At 40.6% G+C, this 23,196-nt stretch overlaps 1 long non-coding RNA gene across 1 annotated transcript; it reads right to left on the reverse strand.

Moving 5' to 3' along the window:
• Positions 1 to 19,012: 19,012 nt before the first annotated feature.
• Positions 19,013 to 21,909, reverse strand: LOC115612520. Its single transcript, XR_003993049.2, has 3 exons — positions 21,820 to 21,909; positions 20,700 to 20,779; positions 19,013 to 19,319 (listed from the first exon to the last, which is right to left on the reverse strand). It is a non-coding gene; the product is annotated as an uncharacterized LOC115612520 (long non-coding RNA).
• Between the last annotated feature and the right edge of the window lie 1,287 nt (positions 21,910 to 23,196).

Consider the following 23,196-nt stretch of genomic DNA (forward strand, 5'->3'; position numbering starts at 1 on the left):
GTCATTCACTGTTCTCTTCCTCCCTCTGCGCATTTTCTGGGTCGTGGTGCATTTTCTCACTTCACGCTCTTAAACTACCATTCAATACAGTGCCCATTCAGCCACTGCAACTTATAAAATACACATATGTAGGTGACAGTTGTCTGCAGAGAAGTCCATTTCCTTCCTTTGGTCCTCTACGCTAGACTTGATGCCACACAATTCCCTAAATATGGATATTTGCCATGGCAACAACTGCAGCACAGTTTTGCAGAAGTCACCCCTTAAGTGGCTTAATGGATATGGTATTTATTCCCTTTCTGAAGATTTAGCTTCGGTGACATGTTAATACAAACATAAATGGAGCAAATATTTGTGTGCTTCTTGGGAATAACAAAGGCGCGTTTATCTGATACACACAGAAAAGACATTTTTGAACCTCATTAATACATGAGTAGAAGTCAATGGAGGAAAATGGATCTTGTTAACTGGCTTCTTGGATACCAATAAGCATCTCATTTGCCTTAAACATATCAACCTAGCAACACTATTTATTCAATATAGAATAATCAGTGACATTAGAGAGCCCCGGCATTGCACACAGAGGAATGATTAATCTATTATTCATTCCACAATAAAGACTCTGAGGGATTTACCATATGAAAAGTGATATTCAAGAAAAGAAAGTGGTATTTTTTTCCACTGACCTGAATGGGAATTCCTGTCTTGTGGGATGAAATCCATTGAACAACATTGAAAGTTTTGGCTGTGGTTCTCTGTTTTGGGTTGTTTCTCTTTGTTTTGGGGTTGGTTTTGTTTTTGAGGTACCCTTCCTTCCTGTCATGCAAGCACATAACTTTCTATAGACTCTATTGCTTTTATGCCTTATGAAGAGAGATGAAATTGTGTTGATCTGAGAAACAGAAGCACCTTCCTGCTAGCTGGTGTCCATCGTGCCAAGATAGTTACTGCTGACATAAGGATACATACACACATGTGTATGTGTAGACTTGTATGTACAGGAACACTTCAGAAAAGTAACTAGAAACCTACAAGAGAGATGTCTCCGTAACTATCAGAGATCTGCTCTCCTTATCTATAGGATAACAATTCTTACATTGCACCCCAGAACCAAAAACCTCTGAGGACATTTTCCCTGCACACTTCAGCATAAGCTAATATCAGCCCACTAGCTCTTGACCCACAGCACAGCCAACTACCTCCATGAAGGCCAGTAAAGAAACAGACCGTGCACCTGCTTCGGATAGTTTAGATGCAGCCATTAATTTGTTTCATCAACTGTTTAATAATTATTAAGAATCATTCTGCTTACTCTGCAGTAACAGCAATGCCTGAGTTACAACACACCAGTAATCTAGCCCTACACATGAACAGATGCACAGCTGTGTGTTTAATTGGTGTCAAGATGGCACCTGAAAAGCAGTTATTTGAACATAGATTTAAAAAACAGGACAGGTCACTTGCAAGAACTACATGGGCATTTGTGCAGACAGCTTGGGATTCTGCTGCTTCAAAGACCTAAACTTCTTAATTTTCTTTTTTTCCAGGAAGTTTCTTCAAGAAGCTAAGAGGCCATTACAATCAAGGAGAACTTTTGTCTAAGTAAGCACTAAGTAAAAATTATAGAACTGGGATTTAGATCATGAAACTGTCTAAAAGGCAAGTTGTTATTTGATTTTGAAATGTAATTGAAAATAAGAATAATGAAGATAACTCCAATTACTCCAATGGCCTTCTGCTCCTTGCAGGGTATGCAGTGATTAACTAGCATTTTATAGCCCTTCACTTTTTTTTTTCCCCCAGTGACGTAAGATTTACCCAGGAATCCTTGGGTAAGAATAATTTGTTTTGGCAAAGATATTTGCAATAGAGTGAAGGGAGCATGCTAACCTCTCCCTCACCCACTCAGCTGATCAGCTTTTCTGTGGGCTGCCAGCAGAGGCCAAAAGAGAAACTTGTGGAGGAGGACTCTCCATGCCAGTTTTGAACAGCCTAGCGCAGCACACAGCGAAGAAGACTGTAGCTTTCACCATTCTGGCTAGCATGAAATTAACCTTAGGGCCTACATCACAAGTGTACTGGCCTCAGCACACCTGTAAACACAAATGAACTGAGTGTTTATGAAAAGCAAGCTGCACTTCTAGGAACCTCTGGTGAATACTCCCACTCCACATTGTTGGAATCTGAATAGGCAGAGCTTGTTGGCACATTTCATTTCCTTTCATTATTAATTTTGGAGAGTAACACAGTCCTACCAACATCCATGAGTTATCTGTTGTCTTGAAATATACTAGAAATATACCAGACTAAAAGCAATGGTAGCTTCTTTCCTCTGGAGCTCTGTAACATCTTACCACTTGTCACCATGTGCATCCTGATTGAACCCCTGAGATCTCAGAGAAAATGCTTACTTTTTGATGACTGAACTAAGGGCACTGTTTTATGCCACAGTTTCAGTAATGCAAAACTCGAAGATATGCAAGGCATAAAGAAAGGAAGAACAAGGCCTTTAATTGAATTCACGATCCATTTCAATTGAATTGCTAAAACCCTAAAACAGAAGAGCAGTTTTGCATTCTGCTAACATAATCCACCTCCATCCATGTTACTCCTCCTGAGCCACACACACACATACCCTCAGTGCATGAGATGCAATAAACTTCACTTCACACAGCAAGTAGCTGAATTAGCCTCTCCTTTTAGACCCTGCATTTGACCATGAAAATAGTGAATACCGAGATAGGATTATTCCGTCTATTACCTACAATTCATTGTTAATTCCAAGAAAGGAAACGTCTTCACTCGGAAATTCCAGTTCTTATGCCAACTAGCTGCATTTGTTCCTCTGCTGCTGTCAATAAGTGCGTTTACTTTCGACCTTTCTAACACAGCATTTCAGAAACCGTTTGCTGCTTCTCAGCCCACAGCAAAGTAATTCAATCTGTTAAGCTATTGTTCCTGTAGGAGACAGCATTTTTGTGCTACTGTCCCCTGAATTAGCTTGTAACATGTGCAACTGAAACGACAGGGGCAATTAAGAGGCAGAAGGATGTACTCTGTGATCAGAAATCCAGGTCCTCAAAGCTTTAAGGTACAGTCCCTACAGAACAAGGTAGAGAACCAGTGTTGGAACCAGCCCCCATAAGAGCATTTTCCTGCTGGGTGGCTGATGGCAACGATAATTCAGCAAGTGCCTTTCTGCTGCCTGAGGGGGCTCCCACAACCTGCAGCAGCACAGCTCAGCAGCCCTCACCCCACTGCCCAGCTCACACCCCATCGCCCTGGGTGTGAACACAGCTCCCCACCCTTACCACAGCTTCTTCCCCTCCCACCTGTTTGGTCCTGGAAGCCCCCGATTCCCAAGGCCTTGTGACCTCCTCCCCAGCCACCCTGCTCCCTGCAGTGACTGTATTCCCTGGTGCCAGACACACACCAGCATCGTACCTGAGACACACCATGCGAGAAACCCCCTCACCCGGGTCAGCCTCCATGGCTCAAAATGGCACCTCCATGAGGGGACTGAGTGCAGCAGGGGGGGAGATAAACCCTTGCATTGGTCATGTAATGGCACTGGAGCCCGCTGATTGGCTGAGCTGCCTGTCGTGGTGGAGCTACCTCATGGTGTGGAGGGTGGACGAGGGGCTGGGCACACACCTCAGCTCGCACTGAGCTCTGTAAACGAGTGTGAAACGTTCACCTGGCTCCCGCAGGTGCAGCAAATATTCAATGCAACCCTCCGGTACTATGCTGATAGCTGGGGGTGGCAGGAGAAAAGTTCCTCAGAGAAGCCAGTGCTGCTGTGGCAGCTGCTGGTGGCAATGGGGGGAGCCTGGAAGTCATGGGGAGGTCTCCATGAGTGAGACACAGCCTATATCTCATTGTTCCCACGCAGTAACGATCAATAGAGACGTAATTACTACTGTTGCTATTTGGCATAGCTAAAAAGGGTAGCGCGGCTTTGTGCCGCTTCCTCCATTGAGGGTGCAGGTCTGCAAAACTACACCCTTTATCCTTCTTTACATATTTATTACAACTCTTTAGACTGATCCATGCAAACTAAATGAAAGCAACCAATAGAAAGATGCCGGCTTGTGCCAGCAATCCCCAGACTGTCAAGCGATCACTGAAGATTGGACAGGTCCTGATGAAATAAATGTTGGCTGCTGACTCTTCCAATTTTGCAACACTCCTCTGTGTCACTGGAGCAGCCTTGTCCAAGATTGAGATATTTGCAAACTGTCATCTTTCATAAATATCTGCCTTGAGTGACACTTTGCCCCCCTCCATTTCCCTTTGAAATGTACCTAGCTGGCACGGAGCCTGCGGGATTTCATTGCTTGTGATAGGTGATTAGCAAAGAGATGATTTCCTCCTCCCTCCCCCTCCTCCCCTCTGCCAAAGGGCTGAGTGACAGGTCCAAAAGGCGAAAGGCAGACTGGGGAAGCAAATCTGCCAGAGGCAGAAGTGATGACACTCCGAAAACACTTCATTCATCTTGCCAAATTACAGGCTGGGCTGGGGACTGATGGGGACTGGAAGGGGGGGTGGGGGGGGAGGATATAATCTTTTGCGTTTGCCTCACATGCTCTCTGCTCAAAAACATTGCAAAGCAGCTCCTGAAGCTTGAAGGACGCACCCCAAACCCCTCCAATTTCTGCTCTGTAATGCTAACAGGCGAGCTGCTACCTGGCTCGTGTTAGTAGCTTTTTGACAAAGCGTATTAACTGTCTTAGTCATGGATGTCAGATGCCTTAAGCTCTCACAGGCTTCCTGCCTAGACGTCAATGATTGGGGCTGAGAGGGAATTTCAAAAAGCAAAATTAAGCATTAAGTGTCTAGCCCTCCCAGACAGCAGAGCTGGTGCTCACTGCACAGTGTGCCTTCCCCTAATTTATTTGGTAGCAGACAGCTCATAGGGCAAGCAGCTATTTGTGGCTGAGAAGTTACCTGTGTCTGTCTTGGGAAGGCTCCAGCCCTTGGGAGGGTAATTGGAGAATCAACACAGGTGTGAGCCAGTGATTATGCTGGTTTTCTGTGAGCTGTGATGTCTTCTGAACAGCAGCAAAAATTAATTGTCTGCTTGGACAAAGTTCTGCACGAAACTTTTTTGTCAGAAACAATACTGGTTTGGCAATGCAAAATCCATTTGATTATACGTTTCTTTTTCTTTTCCCTCAAAACATTATCTAGAGAATGGCATGATCAAGGGGTTTAATTTAGGGATTTTTTTTACTTCAATTTCTTGGTTTGAAGTGGACATCTGTCTAAAATGTAATTATGTTTTTTTTATAAATTTACTTTTAATGGTTTAACATGAAATGTTTCAGACTTGCCTATTAACAACTTCAACCCAAAGTATTTTGACTGAATTCTCAACATGCCCCAAGTCTACACTACTTAGATTTTCAGACTTGACAATTCTTTTTAATAGTGAGATTAGCAATGAAGAAAATTATCTGTTTTCCTCCTACCTTTTTCCATGGCCAGTGTAAGCGTTGATATAATTGAATCTTAAATTCACTCTTACAAGTGAAGAGTAAGTCAGTTATTTCAGCTGGTACAAATGGAAGTGTCTCTCTTCTGTCATCCTGAAGTACTTCAAGAGACACACAAACCACTCCTGAAGAATGAGAGAGATTGATTTTATTTCTGGATAATGCATTTTTAGTTACATTTCAAAGGGAGCAGACTGAATTCTGGTCTCTCCTATGCTTGTCTAAGGCCTAATGTACACTCAAATACAGGCTTAATGCTGATGTAAAAAATTATGTGAGTTTTGTTGTATCAGGAACTAAAATTCAAATAAATGCTGATGTCACCTGTCATTTTTACTTGTGTAAATGAAGCCTTGGCCAGCTTCCCATAGCATCATCTCCCGATGATACCTCTCAGGATATATTGAAAATGAAGACTAGGGCTTAGACTTAGACTCATAATAAAGTGAATCTCTAATGACAAAAATGGACTCCTTGTCTGGGACAGAGTCAAATGTCTACTCTAGACAGAAGAAATATAATCTAAAGGATATTTTGTAGCCATCCAGGTTTTAAACAGTGTTTCTACTCTGCTAAATTCTATTCAGCAGAAGTAATTCTCAAGAACTTAAAAATATTCTGTTAAATTCAATCATAATATGGTTCTCTTCATCACCTTGAACGCTAAAGATGTGCAAAACTGGAACTCAAAATGTGCATGCTCCCAAATGCTGGGTGTCCTATATCCAAACTAGCAAGTACTCGATATTGTCAGCTGGAAAAGAAATTTCAGGACAACAAAATGATTAGATTTTTTTTCCTTATTATATGAGCTTTTGCTTCTAAATTGGAAGTGCTGGAAAATGACCATCATTTGGTGTTGGAACAGGGAGAACCATCAAACGTGAAAATAAAGCACAGGAAGGATCAAAGTCAGGCAACCCTTTCTGGTAGATTTTAGTACTAAAAAGTGTGGGGAAAAAAAAAAACCTGATGCCATTTGTTTTGAAAAGTTATGTTCCATCATCACTCAGCAATTTGCAACTTCAAACAGCTAACTGAGTATCACATACAGCGTGAGGTAGGCTAGCATAACAACGTTATTATCCCTCCCCCTCACTTCAGACTGAGAAACCTGGTAAGAGAAATTAAAATGAGCTTCTCAAGGACAAACACTGAGTTTGTGATAGAACAGAGATTAAAAGTTGGAGATCCTTTGTTTCCCTTCAACAGTGTTAACTACCTCACTATTTTGTATGTGTTTGTATACACCCAGATGTGTAGTCACACACACAACTGAAAAAACAGAGGGAGAGGGCACACCAATAGGCAAACGTGAATGTCAGCACATGGACATGTAACACGGTTCTGCATCTAAAGAGGAGTTCATGTTAAACTGAGGCACCTCCATCCATAATTGCAACTAAAAATCCTTCTCAGCTGACCCTTCAGCTTATTTTCACCTGCAAAATCAGAACAACAAAGGAGCAAAGGAATTCCTCACCCACAGTCATTTTGTGTGTTGGGGGCTTTCTCTTGGGAGTAGGAGCTCTGATATACATCTCTGAGAACAGTCCAGGTGACTGGTGCCTGCCGGCAGAAGAGCAGGTAAGGTTGTTGCTCTCACCTTGGAGATGTCTCCCTGGAGCTGTGGATGCAGCTCCCAATCTGTAGAGAGAAACAGTATTCATGCAGGTGTTCAAGATTTTCCAGTGGTCATCTCCAAGGGTCTCTTAGCCATACTTTAGGTGGCTCTGCATTAAGCTGGCAGGGTGTTTAAGGATTTCAGCAGATGAAGCCATTTAATTTCTGGAGATATAGGAGAGAGTGAGGAGAAAGTGATAAATGCTACATATGTGAGCATGAGACATAGCATAACCCAGCTGTGCACCCACAAACACGAGCTGTACACATGACAAGTTAATTGTGCATTAATCAGGATATAATCTCATACTGCTAATGCAAGTCATGATGTAATTTTACCTTTACTACTTATACAACTATGGCCATTATTATCATGTAGTAAATTGTATCACTTCAGACTGATGAATGACAGTAGTTAATGTATCTCCACCTAATCTGTCTATTTCACATGGTGATGTAGCTTTACTCTGATTTGTTTTTCACCTGGGGAAGCTGCCATATACTTGTCTTTATGTCTTCATTGGACTTTTTTCAGAACACTTAAAACAGAAGAAAAAATAATTTGGTGTTTGCTTTTCTCAAAAAATAAAAAGAGGAAAATTTTACCAGAGACACTTATTTGCTTTTGTTAGGATACCAATTCCTCTCCAGTGAACCCAGCTCTGATACACTTGAAGAAATGGATGTACTTCAAGCAACAGTAACCAAAAATGCTGACTTGGAATTTAGCACACATTTGGCCTCTCTCGTGTTTGATGCAAGAATAAAGAATAGCACATCCACAGCACTCCCACAACATGTACACAGGCCCACTTGTTAAGCCGCAAACAATATAGCTGTGGCTAAAAAGGAAAATGTGTGTGCCAGAATAACAAAATCACACTTTTGAAGCTCATCCCTTTACATGCACAGCTGTGTGTCTGACCTTCGTGCCTTAAAGCTTTTTAAAGTTCTGGATGGTGTGGGGTTTTTTTCCTTAGAACACTTTTCTTGTGATAAATATGAAAATGCAAAGAGAGAACATAGATCTAGAATGAGTTATTTTTCCAATGTTTTCCATTAAGCAGCAGCTGCTGTTACCAAGCTGTCATCTTTGTTGCTAGGGAGATTTCATGCGCATGCCAGAATGGGACTGGCTGGTTCCATGTGTCCACCCAACTGCCTGGAATGACATTGCGTTGGTGAACTCCTGGATGTCGGGCTGAGCAAACTCCTTTCTCTGACTTCAGTGGGAAATGGGATGCAGGAACAAAACTCCTCGCTAAGGTCATTCAGCATTGCTTGTGCACACCAGCATAGTCTTGTCTTCTTCCTCCTCCTGAAGTGAAAAAGATGAAACGTTTCATTCTGACATTTTCAACATGTAAAACATTCTCATTTTTCATTTCTGAAATACACTTTAAATTTCACATGTAGTTTTCGACCTTCTCCTCAAAGGAAACAACACACAACCTAAGTAAGATATGAAATACTTCAGGCAGTGCCAAGCAATGTTATTTTGGCTCAGCCAGATAACCAAAGCCAATAATCAACTGTCTGCACAATGCTGATCAGTGGAACCTCTCCTGCCTCTAAACATTGTGCAAGTGTTAAAGAGCTTTGCTGGCCTACACAGACAACAACACAAAACCAAGGGCCTAATTTCTTTCTAATATTAAACTCAGCGGAGCACATTGAGTTGCCTTTCAAAGTGCAACATTTTTCCAGCCTACAAGGACTCCAAGACAGGGGGAGATACCTTTTTCCTTGGCTAGCACACTGTGGTCAATGTATGGTTTCTGAGTGTATAATGACTGCAGTAAGAAAGATAAAATATTCACAATTCTTTAATATACTGCTAAGAAATCAGTTTACTAGTGAATTACAAATGCCAATAGGTCAGATCAAATTTCTTGTGTGGCATAAAGATCATAAATGCAGCTCCCAGGGCTACCTCAACTTTAATAAAATGAAGTCATCCATGTGTTGCTTTGTATTAATACTGCAACTAGGTTTAAGCATATATAAGCCATGATTTTTTCATCAAGTGTTAAATCAAATTGAATCACAGGTTTTTATGAGTGATAAAATGATAATAGACCAGATCTGGTCAGCTAAGATAATAACTTGATTCAGTACTTTGGATGTAAGTGTTTAAGGTTTCCACAATAAAACTGTAATGTTATACCCTAAAGTGTGTTAATAACATTAAGTGATGTAACAGCGAAAGCGAACTGACAGAATGTAATACCCATAGGGCCATCATAATAGAAATAATTTATAATGTAACAGCAATAAAATCTTTAATGTTATCTCTATCCAGTCCTGTCCCTATGTCTGGGGTTTCAGATTACATGTGATTTTTTTTGTACGCATTTAAGTGTTAACTTAAAATAATTAAGAAAATGGTTTTCAAAGTGGAAGAGCCTTTCAAAGTTGCTGACCCTATCATATTATTAACTCTTTCCTTCCTACAAATTCCCATATGGCTGATAGCTGATAGAAAAGGAGGTAAATCTTTGTTGCTTCCAATAAGAGACCATTTTTTTTTCCCTTTAAAAGCAATTTACAGCAATAAAGGAATATGTAGGACTACTATACTATATGAAAAAAGTATTTCATTCTCAATATTCTCACACTTAAACTCAAACACAAAATATGTTGTGAAAGAGTTTGAACAAATACCCAGTAAATGATCTCACCATAAACACATAATGTTCATGTGTGGGGCTACCTGCTAGAAGAAGGGGAAGGCTCTGTATCTTCTTCCATCCTCATCGTGGCAAACCAAAACATGACACAGAAGAGCCTGCTTAGAAAACGTCCTTACTGGCAAAGTGCTGGGATAAGTTCCCTGGAGGGCCCATGGGATCTTCTGCACTCAAGATCTTTAAGAATAGAAATGATCAAACATCTATAAGGTGTGAACATAATGTACTTTATCTAACCTCTTCACAAAGGGCTAGAACAGAGAATCTCATATATATGACAAAATCACTCTCTCTGTGCCTTACAGCATAAATATCTTCCCTGAAATCTCAATATAGAGTGATGTTTAGTATCTCTTCAGACAATCGTCTTCAGGAGGTAAAGAGCTTTTTTCCTCTTTATTCTCTTCAAAACATTTGAGAAGTACCAACTGGACAGACATAAACACAGACATTGCAAAATGCGTGTAGAAATGTACCTCTTAGAAGTAAACTGAAAACAATCTGTATTACTTAAAACAGGATTTATTGGATTCAAGGGAAGCTATAGTTTTATCCCTTCTTCCTGGCCAAAGCGCCTTCTAAGAACATTGCCTGTTTAAGGCAAACATACTGAGGGCTTTCTGTAATGTATGCCATGCCTCAGAGGAGCCAAAACAGAATAAATTCAGCACCTGAATTCTCTTGCAAACTCATCCAACCTAGGACTAATAACCTGTGTCTTTAGAAAATACTCCAGCATCAGACATACAAGATAGTTATTGTGCAATTAAGAAAAAGCCTCTGACTCTCAGGTTCTCTGTGGATCCACCAGGGAATGCAGAAAAAAATAACTGGAACTGAACAAAGAAGCAGCTTATCATCTTGAAATATGCCAGGTTAATCATCCCTTTAAAAGCAAATGTATTAGGAAAACATTAGATCCTTAGCCCTCTGTGACATAATTACACAGGCTTCTGATTAAACAGAGGCGCTCATTAAGTAAAACATTTTATTTTAGTTTCTTGTTGGTTGCTGGCATTATTGGGCTTCCTGCCCAATTCCAGCCAGGCTACCATATGAACAGTGAAAACAGCCAACATTGTTAATACAGTAACAACAACAACACTTGGCACTTCCATCATTCCCTTGATCTCAACATCTTAAAGCAATTTACGGATATTACTTGGTTGCACCATGTGACAAAATTGTCGAGCAGGTAAGATTGATCACCCTTATTTTACAGATGGATAAAGCAGGGCAGAAAGGTATTCAAGTGGCTTTCCTTGGCTGCAAGAAGGTTAGTGGTAAGATCCAGAAGTCCTGAAGAGAAACCACTTGGAATTACTGTTTCAACAATGACTTAACTTTTTTCCTCCCTCCTTAATTGTTGTTGTCCTTTATTGGTTCTCTGAAGCAGGAGAGGGCTTGTGCCATGAAAAACCAAGCAGGGATACAAATCATACTCGAAAGGCAAATTTAAATGTATTATTTGTAGTCTCAGAAAGCCTGGTTCAATTTCTCTCCAAATAGATTTGTGATGGTTTATATGTAACAGTAAGGACCTAATTTTGGCCAGCTAAGACATAAAGTTCGTGATGGGGGATAAAGATGTAAGTGGTGGGGGGGAGGATGTTTTAGTTCCTAGTTCACCAAATCTGGCTAATTAAACACGTGGAGAAAAGCTTCTCTGCAAAACTTCCAGTGATGGGAATGTAAGGAGAACATTTTAACATGGGGCCTAGGAACACATTTATGAATGTGCAACCTCTGAGTTGCCAATAGCACTTGGTCTCAGAAGTCCTTCCCTCCTTCTGAGCCATCTTTGCAAAGATATTCTGCACCCAGTGGCTGTGAAGGAGGCTCTGGCAGACATGAATCTGTGTATGGATTTATGTGGCCAAACTTACAAAATAAGGTTCCCATCTACAGCTGTATATATGTATCTTCAGCCTGAGAAAGAATGAAACAGCTTTTGTCTTGCATCTAAAAACGCCTCATATGTCAAAAGCTGAGGTGAGCTCACATTTGCTGCTCATGGTATTGCTTCAGGAGAAAAATTTTGCAGAATATAGTGTTTCACTTCACACAGAGAGTTTCATTCCTAAGCTTAATAAATATTGCACAAAGGTGTGCTGGATAGTAAGGAGACCCACTGGTCATTTGCCAGATTTCTGCCATAGCAAAGTAATTCTTTTTGTCTTTAGCCTAAAAGAGAGAATTTTGACATCTAAGAGCCTGAAGTGTTAAACCAATCTTAGGCACTGAGGTTTGGAAACAAAATCTCATGCAGTGCATATAAATACCACCTGTATCCAGATTTCATCCATGTAGACTGTAATGGGCACTGCTGTAAACGATCTGCTACTGCTGCACACCAACACCCCCTGATTCACAAGCTCAGGTGCCCCTTCCTGCCTACAAAAATAAAAACATAACACCTACATGGAAACCTAATGGAATCAGTATTAGAACAAGCTTTAAGGTCTAGTTGCATGTATTACAAGAGCAAGAGAGGTGGAAACCTGCTTGTCACTTATTCAGCTGGATATGAATGACTGGCTTCAAAAGAACCTCAGGAGTAAAAGATTAAAGGGAAGATGACCATGAACTCTCCTTTCCCGAAGGAAGTTCAAAGCTTCCCGATTTAGGTTCTTATCGCACTATAAAGAGGGGAGCAAGGAAGATAAAAATTTAAAAATAAATGATCTTTAAGAAATTATCCTCATCTGAGTGTCCTCCACTATGTCTGGTCCTCTAAGTGTTAAGTGAATTGTAACTGGATCCTAGGGAGACAGTTGCAACCTGGTTATCAGTGGCAGTAAATGGAAGATAATAGCCCCACTAGAGAGTTATGAAATGGCTTGTCTTTGAGCTGCCAAAGTGTTTAGGCTCTCTTTTATTATATTCACAGCAGTAATCCGATATGTCCTGACTTCTGTCATCTGTATGTAATGCTTATCAACTCTCTGCCAGTGATTCACCCCCTTGTCAGGGACAATTATTCCTCAAAGTGCTGAGGTTACGACTGAAGCAATATTATGACTGGAAAGAAAATATGAAAGGTGCAGCACATCACAGCAAGCAATCTTGAAGCTGACGTCAAAGTGAAGGAGAACATTGTTGATAAAAAAATAAGGCATAACAGGAGCGTTGCACTGTTGCTCCCGTAGCAGTCCTAGGCATTGCTAAGGTCATACATACACATGACTATGGTAATGGAAGATTTTCCCATTACCTGATTGGGCTACATTGTCATACTTCCCCAGTTAGGTGTCTCTCTCCATTTCCATTGTAAGTCCCCATTTAAAGCCATTTAAAACTATACGGACAGAATGTGTCCTGTCCCTCTGAATTTGCAGACACGAGTTCAGCCCAGGAAATTCATTTTCCTCAAGAGGATCATGAAATGAAAAGCATAATCTAAGGGACAAAGGGTCCAATTTGCAGTTGTTGAGTTGCCTGAAATTACAGTAACACCTGTGGTGAAGTTCTGATCCAAGCATGTTCAGACCAACCTGCTTCATCACTCTCTTAGATGCCTCAGGCAAAACTGAAATAAGTTCTGTCACTTCTTGTATTGCTTATGGATTCATTAATTTGTGGAAGCAGAATAGATAATCTTGGGCTTGTGGCTAGGGAGAGCAAGAAGGCATCAAGGAAGCTAATATCAGTATCCTACCATGAGAACAGTGCTGAAGAGCAGAAGGCAACCTGTGAACCAGGGTATGGCCTCAGGGCACCAGAAGCTCAAGGTTATTAGGAGAGGGTAAAAGGCTGTAGTATTTCTGTCTCCTCTAGTAGCAAGAGGAAATGGTGGGTTGGGAAGCTTTGTCAATGGCGATGAGAAAAAGCAGCTGGTCAGTAAACATAATGGAGGAGTCGAGGAGGCTAAAGAGGGTGCCAGATGGTCCCAGGGACAGTCCAGCTGACCAACAGCAGCACCTGTGCCCTGCATGCATATGTGGCATCAATCCAGTATGGGTTGTTAGGTGTCAGTCAGCACATAATTCACTCGACTCAAGGTTTCAGCCTAAAGAGTAGCAGAAGTGGAGGAAAGCAACGCCTCTCAGTGGCATTTTGATAGTTCTTGGGCTCTAAAAGTACAGCACAAACTCTGTATTTCAGTTCAAATGCTAACAAGTGGTTGAGCAATGCCATTTCCCAGCTTAGAGGGTCACACTAGTCCAAGGGCCTAGTGCAAGGGCGCAATGTGAAGGCAACACAAGTTGGGTAGGAGGACAGAAAGGGAAGGAAGCAGCCAGGGTTGCAAAAAACTACGTTACAAATCCCCTGGCTAACCAGGAAGTGGAGTCACTTAAGCATATGGTTCTCTGGCCACAGAGATGAATGCAAACCATGTCTTTCTATAATGCCTGGTGCTGTTATTGGACTGGCCTTCCTGTCCATCGTGGACATGCACCAACATGGGTCTCAAGGGTCATGAGCAGCAGGGTCAGCTGTGCTTCCATTGGGAGGGAAACAGAGCCTCCTAAAGCAATGAGGAGAGAGAATGAATCACTGTGCCTCATCTAATATATTGCAGTAATGTAATATAACAGCAATAACCCCCAGAGTACCATCTGGTGAACTTGTGACTAAACACAGCTTGTTTTTGCTCAAGGCACACAAGCAACGGACAAGGATATATTTTATTCCATTGCTTCACCCTGCCCAAGCACAAGTGGTAACCAAGCTATTTCTGGGAACTTTAGACAGTCTACAAATCAGAGCTGAGAGCAGTTATTTCTCCCCTATGAAGCGTGTAGGTAGCTCGCTCTGCAGGAGGGTGCTCAGAGGCGTAAACTCCTGAGTCTCAGTTATGGCCACCAAAGTAGACAGAGATCTGATCTCAGCTATTCACCACACAATTCTCAAGCTGCAAAATTCCCTGTTCAAGTCCTGTGTGTAGGTGGATATTTCAGGTGGTATTTCCCAGGGATGCAGGAGGCCTGACTCTCCCGTTAAGAATATTGGTGACTAGTTGCTCTGACCTTGGTCAGAGTTAATCCTGCAGGAATGAAAAGGTTCAGATTTCAGTACTCACTGGAAGAAAACAGAAAGGAGGAGGAGTAGCCCCCTACTAACATAAAGACATGACCAGTGGCTCGGCCATCAGTTACAGCATTGCTTGCATTTGGCATTATATTATGAAAATATCTATTCAGAGTGGAAAATAAGATCAAAGACAACATTTCTGTAGTGATGACTTTAGCTCCACTTTACTCTGCTCCCTCTCCTCCTCCTGTCCTTCGCGTTTCAAGGCTCTTGCTCTATTCATCCTCTCTATGCCACCCCAGGTTTATAACATCACATCATCAGCAGCACTAATAACCCGTGATTCTTTTCCCCTATTGTGTTTGTCAGAGTCAGTAATCTGGGCACTACAGTAGCGCAGCACTGAAAAGCTACAGTGTGTTCCTATAGCAACCAGCTAATCCGCAGGTGGAAGGTGATTGGGCACCTTTTGCACCGGAACAATAATTTGAAAGATCTTTTTCAGTGTGCTGTTCTGCGGCATGAGTTCATTGTATTGCAACCCACCACGAAACATTATAAGCCATCATGAAAATGCAGCCACGGTTGCACAAATCATAGCAAAGAGAGACATGTCTTCCAGCAACAAGCCCTTGAAATATTTCATGGCAGGTTAAGAGGCCAAATTGTGTATATCGGGATGTATTATATAGGATAAAACAAAGGGCTTGTATAATAAGCCGATGCTGACAGTCTCCGAGTTGGGGAATCCCAGGGAAGGGTAAGAGTGTGCTTGAATATGCGTTTTCCTGAGCTGTGGAAGGAAAACAGCCATAACAAAAGAAAGTACTGGGCAGAGCTCCCACATACAACTCTTCCAAAACCAATTACTCCCACCTGGCTATTCCCATTTCTCCTAAACCATCTCCTGTTACAGAAGAGAATTTAATATTCTCTAATTGAAACCTCTAATTTGAGGCATTTGCTTGCTACCCTCGAAGTCTGAAATCCCGGCCTGGACTTTCACAAGGTGATTAGAGATTGTGGAAGTCTCAAAATTTTAGATGTTCAAACTAAGAAGCCTTCAAGAAATACCCAACACCCTTCTTCTGGAAGTCAGCCTACTTTACCTTTCTAACCTTAGTAAGTAGTCTGACCTTGAGGTTCAGAATGATCCTTCCAAGTAAACCATCATAATCTATGGAGTAAGCGCAGCATAGACAATGAAAGAACAAACATCTTCATATCAACCTCAAGCAACAAACCCTGTCATTTGCAGACTATGTCTAATTTCTACTAATTTTTCTTTGAAAACACTGGACTGGAAATACTAGATATAAATAGAAACCTCTTTAAAGCTAAGTAGTACAAGCACAAACACTTCCCATACAGCCACTGCAGTGGAGAGCAAAAAGCATAAATGATGCAATGGGCAGTGTCACAGGATGGCAAAAAAAAGGATATCTAAAAATTTCAATAAAAAGAGAGAAATAACACAAGTGCTTCTTTACATCAGTTTAATCACATTGTAGAAAGAATGCCTGAACTTAATAAAGATGTCCAAAACTCTCACTGCATAAATCAGCTCTTTCAAGATTTGTTGGGGTGATGGAGGAGAAATCTTAAAAAGAAAGGGCAAACAGAAGTTCAGCTACTCAGTTACAACTTCTGAGACTGCAGCTTAAAAAGCTTCCCTGCATTTACAAGCCAAAGATTCCAACCTGGGATGCTTCCATCTTAAACAAATTTCCTAGCTAGGAGACAATGAAGTCAGTGTCTCATTTGCAGCTGAGGAGTTTTATAAAGCAATGTTTCCACTCAAAGCTGAATCAACAAACAAACAAACTAGAACAGATACTACTTTTATGATCTTTTTATTTTACTCATCCCAAAGTAGGATGAATAAAATGGATGAGGCAGGTTCACATACTCAATTCAAATTGACAGAAGAAAAGCTTGAATGCGGTCTAGGATATCTCCGGGGGATATTATTGAATATCCTACAGCAAATACCAGTTTCTTCCTCTTTCTTCCCCCTCCTGCCTTTCACTTACCGTACAATTCAGGATGTTTTGTCTAAGAAAGTTTCACTGAAACAGGAAAATGTCTCTGAAAATTTCTTAATAAAAAATTTCCAGCAAAACATTCAAAAATTCTTGACCATCCTTACTTGTGAAATGTATTGATTGTTCCTCTCAAGTAATTCATGCCTTAAAATGACATATTTTTGTTCCTTTCAGAGGGCTTGGATAGATAGCATTGTTTTCCTTTCCAAAGCACATCAAAGAGCCCAAATTTTGGCAGGCTTTCTGTTTTCTTTAAAAAAGGAGAAAAGGAAAGAAAACATCAGCAAAACAAAGCTAAGAATAACTGCTCTTTTCTGAAGAGTTGTGGGCTTCTTCCCTTCTCGATTCACAGTCATGGTGCTCACTTCAGGGAGCTGCTGAAACAGAAAGCCTGGAGGTGGGGAGGTGGATCGCAATGGAAAGATCAGAGAACTGGCACACGGTAGAGAGCCTTTTGCCTCTTGATGTTCAGGCTGAATCTAGCCAAAGTCAGTCATAAACCAAAGCCGTCACGATTTTCAAACCCTTTCTACAGGGTTTGAAAATGGGCTACACAAGGTCAGACTGCAGCCTCTAACCCAGCAGACAAGTTTCCACATATCTGCAGCTGGTACTTCACTGACAGCTCTGGTGACAGCTATGCCCTCCAGTTTGCAGTATCTCAGTTTTAGAATTGGATAAACTCTAGAAAATGGCCGGATTTGGGTTAATTATGGCCTTTTCCTTCCAGGACAAGTAGGTATAGGATGTACATACCTTTTTTTGATGGAAAAATAGTTGGTATCCTGAGCAGCTCCCCCTTCTGCTGAAATGTTGAGAGGAAGCAGACTGGTATTGCTCCAGAAAGGTCTTCAATTTTGAGTATCGTACTGCCCCTGGACCCATTTTTCTTGATTTCATTTCTCCTTCTCATCTGGGAACTATAATTTACTCATCACAGACCTGCACTCCTGTGGCAGGATCTGTAGTCTGCACTATTTGTAAAATATCATGCACTGTGGCCCGATGTTAAATATGAAGGAATGACATCAAAACAATGCAGGAGAAATACCACCAGCTCTTACTCCATGTGAAGCAACCTTTATCTCCATTTACTGTGTAACCAGGCTGTTTATCAGCATCATAATCAGGTTATCTTACGGCTTAAAATTCTCCTGGAGAACTCAAAGTGATAAACAAAGAGTGCATCACTTAACTAACCTGTAAATGACTGGGGTAAAGAATATGTACTCTGGAGAAAGATTATAGGATTCATTGCTAGAACAAATCAGACAATATGTGAAGTGAGACTGTGCCCTATAGCTTGGTACCTTTATGTGACCTTGTAACAAAGCATGGCCAAGATGGCAGTGATACTGCATATAAAACAGAGCCTGGTGGAAAGTTGCTATTCTTCAAACTCGCTTGCATCTACACATCTTTCAAGTGATTTCAGAATTTAGGGTGAAAGTGGATCTTAGGCCTTTTTTAAAAAGCCATTTCAAATCCTCATTCATATCATAAATGCTTTTTTCTCCTTTTTTCTGCAGGCCACTGAAATCTCTTGGGCCATGACATTGTCTGGCACTGAATGCAGCCCCTTTTTATCATTATAAAGAAATAATGAAAGCTTATGGTGGAGAGGCGCTCATATTTCAGTATATGGTTCCTCATTCTCCATACCTAAGCACTGAAGAATATATATAGTATGATGAGAACATTATTTCCAATGCACTAACAGAAAATTCCTGACAATTCAAAGTCATCCCTGCTGCCTAGCATGAATGTAAGTTCAAAGTAAAAGAAACCAAACATATCCCCACTTTTGTGCATTAAACATCAGCAAGTGACCTGTATTTTATTACAGTACACAGCTGTTTTATCACATAAGTAAATAAATCACCATTGAACCAACTTTGGGAACGAAGATTTTGAATAATAACACAATTAAGTTTTCCCACAAAGTCCAAATAGCCCACTTGCTCATAGTTGCTACAAGCTGTGATTCCCATGTGAAAGATATCAACTTATTTCCTTTTCCTGTCAATCATCGGTACCAAGTGGGGCCCTGGTATGTCAGGTCATGACCTTTCACTCTGGGCATGAGCCTGAAAGCCACTAGTGAATCAACTAGTTTAATTATTTAGGCTGTTTTTAATAAATATAAAAATGTGGCCTTAAATATTTCACATGCTTGTTCAGTTTGGGCTTTCAAGTACCTCTCATCAAGCCCACCAGCCTGAAAGTGTGCTCTTATTGGTAGGAAATCAGTCAATTAATAACCAAATCCAGCTTTTGGAATAAGGTTTATTTTGTGGATTTTGAGCTTCCTGGCTTGGGTATCACTTGTTTGTTGGTTTAGAGGACAGGATTCTTATTATCCCTTTTTACATTAGATTAGAGTGTTTTAATCATCACCAGCAATGGCCTATTTGCTTACCTCCCACCAAACAATCCTTTAATAGAAAAGCCACGGTAGGATTCACATAGTATATTCTCTGCATCCTGTTCACCTATGGGAAAAAAACCCAAATGAACAAGCAAGAAGAAACCACATATAACCAAATGTCCTTATAAGACAATTCTTGCAAAAATATTTTTGAGTAATGTTGACAGCTTTGCTATTGCGTCCCCTTAGCAATGGACAATTTTATTCCATTTCAGGTCAAAGTGTGATGACAATCCTCCTTTGCTAAATATCCCAACCAGCTCCCTCAGCTTACAAGTCTCATATTCTAAAAACCCAGGCCTGAACCAAGCTGCTGCCTTCACTTAGCATTTAGCGCTATTGCACAAGGAGATTGCAGTAACTGTACAAGCACGGAAGTAGAAAACAAGTAGTAATGCTTTGTGTGGATGGTGAACTAGTCATGTGCAATGATTTATGTTCAACAAACATTTATGCTTATTGCTCAACAAGCTTTCCAGCTGGGAGACACAGGGCAGAATTAAACTTTTGAAAGAGTAAGCCTCTAAACTTAGACTGCCAGAGCCAATTTTTACTTTGGAACATTCTGAAATGTACAAAACTTTCCCTAAATTTCTTAGATTCATTTTGTTCTTCTTTCCCTTAGTGCTCTAAGACCACTCAAGAAAGTGAGTGTGAAGGACTGTCCCTATTTACAGATGATAACCCTAACTCTTATCCTTCTCCCTTCTCTCCTCCCTGCCACGCTCCTGCATCAAAGAGAGGGCTTGGGGAAGGGGAAGAGAGATGTTCTTACTCTGACTCTTCCAATCACTCTCATGGGCTGCCGGTTCTGGGAGAAATATCAGCGTGCCAAGATCTGCTTTTCTTTTAAACATAAGTAATGATCTAAATGCTGAAATGTAGCACAAAAATGAAACTGCCTCAATGTAGAGATCATCAAAGCTACCTTAATTGAAATGCTTTTGTTTTGGGACAGTTGAAAACATTTCGTCTTGATACTGTTCAAATTCTTCATTTTGACTTAATTGCTTCAAGGTGTGCACAACAGTATGTTAGAATTTACAATATAATCAAACAAAAGTCAAATGAGGCATTCCATCTTTATTGAAGTGTCCCTGCCTGATAATGTTGCTTCTCAGCAATTTCAACAAGATTGCTGTAATCCTGAGAAATCTTTCAAATTCACCTACACCTGCATTCGCTGATGAAAAGCTGTATCTCCTAAGAAGTTTTCAATCAGCTTTACTCAAGATGCATCAGGAGAGGCATATGTTTATAACATGTGAGCAGCTCTCTGAATCTCCTGGTGGATGAGAGGTAAAAAATCAAAGTATTGATCCAAGGATCTACCACTTTGAAATCAGATATGGAAAAATGCTACGGAGCAGCAGTGATTCTTAGGGGTTTCAAGTGCGTTTAGAGTATGCGGAATCACCTGGAACATGTTTCAGTTTGCACTTACCTTATTTAGCTTTTCAAAGGCTGACCTTTCATGCACTAAGTTCAGCGACATAGCAGTCAACCTATTAATGTCCAAGGAAGCTGTGGACCAAATCAGACAGTTTAAATAACTCAGCTGTGAACACAGAACCCCATTATCATTTCTCTGAGGCTAATCTGAACAGCTGATTCATCTCGAGCAGTTTACTATGGACGACAGGTCTTTACCACATCCATTTTAAGTTTTAAATCAGATGAGGGTGAAGAACTTTGCACTCAGACACTATGTTGGGAGGTGCTATATAAAAGGACAGACAGACAGAGAGGTTTATATTAAAGGGCCTTATTTCCCACCATATTTCACTAGCTCTATTGTGATGTGATTACTGATTTTAGTGGAATAAAAGCATGTAATGAAGTAGAGAGTTAGGAAGCTGTATAGCCTTTTCTTCCTCTACAACACACATTTCCCTCTTAAACTTGCCTCAGTTTGCATGTATCCAAAGGTTTTAGTCCAAGAAGGCTGTCTCTACCATCATATCTCTGTTAGCAGTATGGAGACAACATGACTCATGAGAGGACCTAGCCTGTCTTTTAGAAAAGGATGTGAATTTCTTGATCCCTACTTACTTCTTCCTTCCTTCTCTGGTGGGGGTTCACACCTTTCATTACATGAGCCTAAAGGCTGTTGAGCCGAAAAATGCTTCCACATCTTCAGCACTGTCTCACAGATAATGCCATTTTGCATTCTACAACTATGGTAACTGGACACAGGAAACCCATATGAGTTCTGAAATCAGGTTGGAAGATGCCAGAAACAATTGTATCTCACAATTCTTTGACTCTCTTTCAATATGTACATGGAAGGAAAGGCCATTATAAAATAGGAATGATGTAATTACAATACTCCTTTTCCCTTTGACTATTATTTTGTCTAGTAGGCTTTTGCTTTTTAGACTTTATCTGCGTATTCAGCAATTCCATAAATAAGATTTTCATTATCAACATTGAAATCCCAAACAGTTTTCAGCTCATAATGAGGTTTTCACTGTTCTCAGGCAACGCTGGGAAAAGCCTTTTATATGATAAGATGAAGATGTGAGACAGTCTGAGCAAGGTGTATGTGTTGCCAAAGGCCTTACTTTCAAACAGTCCTCAGTTTCTTCACTCACTCAGGTGGTGATCAGGTTCTAGTAAAAACAGACTTCAAATTACTTCAGTTATCCAGTCACTGGAAAAGAAAAATGAAAGAGAAGAATAAAAGAGAGTTGTTACTATAAGCTCCTTTACAGCCCCTGAAGAATTCAACCAAACATATGTTTAGAAGAAAATTTCAAGGCTTCCATTGATAAATTATGGCTTCCTGTAGGATGTTTCTAATATTCACCCCTCCCTCTCCCCAAACTTAAAAATGCTAATGCTGAGGAATCTTGGAAAAAAGGGAGGTCTTTGAAATGACATAGAAAATTAATATATACAAAAAATGGTTCTTAACATTCGCTTTCACAAATACAAGTATTGGTGAAGATAAAGAGTTCTCAGACTGCTGAGAAAGAAGATAAAAGACAGGCTCAAGCCAAACTATAGTATCTGAACAGATTACCTGAGAGGAGAAAGAAAGTGTGGTTCGGGTTACCACACTGTAACAACATGCTGGATTCAAATACTGACAGTGAAATGTGGGCCTAAATTTTGCACTGGAAGCCAATCTATACTTGAGGAAGAGAAAAGATGTCAAATTTAAGCTGAACGTGTGTGCTTAAAAGCCTTACGAGTGTTGGAAAGGTCACAAGAAATACAGGAACCTCATGTGACTCTATTTTATAGAAAGGTCAGACATTCTCCTTCAATTAAAATTGAGATGCATTTGTATCATTCATACTTTGAATTAAGAAGCAGAGGCTTGGACTGGTTCCAGGAGCTGAGGAACTATTATCAAGATCCGTTCTGTATCTGACTTGTTTTGAGATGCCAGAATAACCTTGTGGGGTGGGAAGAGATGAAGGGGTTTAGCAGCTAGAGAAAGGCAAAGCAGTTTCTAAGCTGCTTTAACTTGTACTGGAGACTGAACACATGGAGGGCCTAGACCCAAGAGAGCGCGCTTGTGGCTCTGAAGACTTAAAATAACCATACAGGGCAGTCTGATCCTGGCATTAATGCTGTTTTTAAATGTCTAAAGTCACAGTGAGTTTTATGGCTAAATGCCATGATGTTCTTTGAAGATTTAAGAAGCGTTACATTTCATTTGAGATAACACGCCTTTGGAGTTGAATGGCAAGTTCCATAAATTCCTCTTGGATAAAATCTGAAGTAAACATCCCAAAGTTCTGCATGGGTTTCTTGCAATTTGTTTAGGAGCTTTTGTGTCAAAGGGGACCGGAAAATGGCTGGCAATGTTTTATTTCACTTATTGAGAATAGTTTTTGAGTATGCAAGTCTATGCAAGAAATATTTGGAGAGCACGACTGTGCTGCAGTTTTGCTGGAATAAGTGGCAGTTTTAATTAAAACAATTATACA

Source organism: Strigops habroptila, chromosome 9 (genome assembly GCF_004027225.2).
Source record: "Strigops habroptila isolate Jane chromosome 9, bStrHab1.2.pri, whole genome shotgun sequence".
Classification (NCBI taxonomy): Eukaryota; Metazoa; Chordata; class Aves; order Psittaciformes; family Psittacidae; genus Strigops; species Strigops habroptila.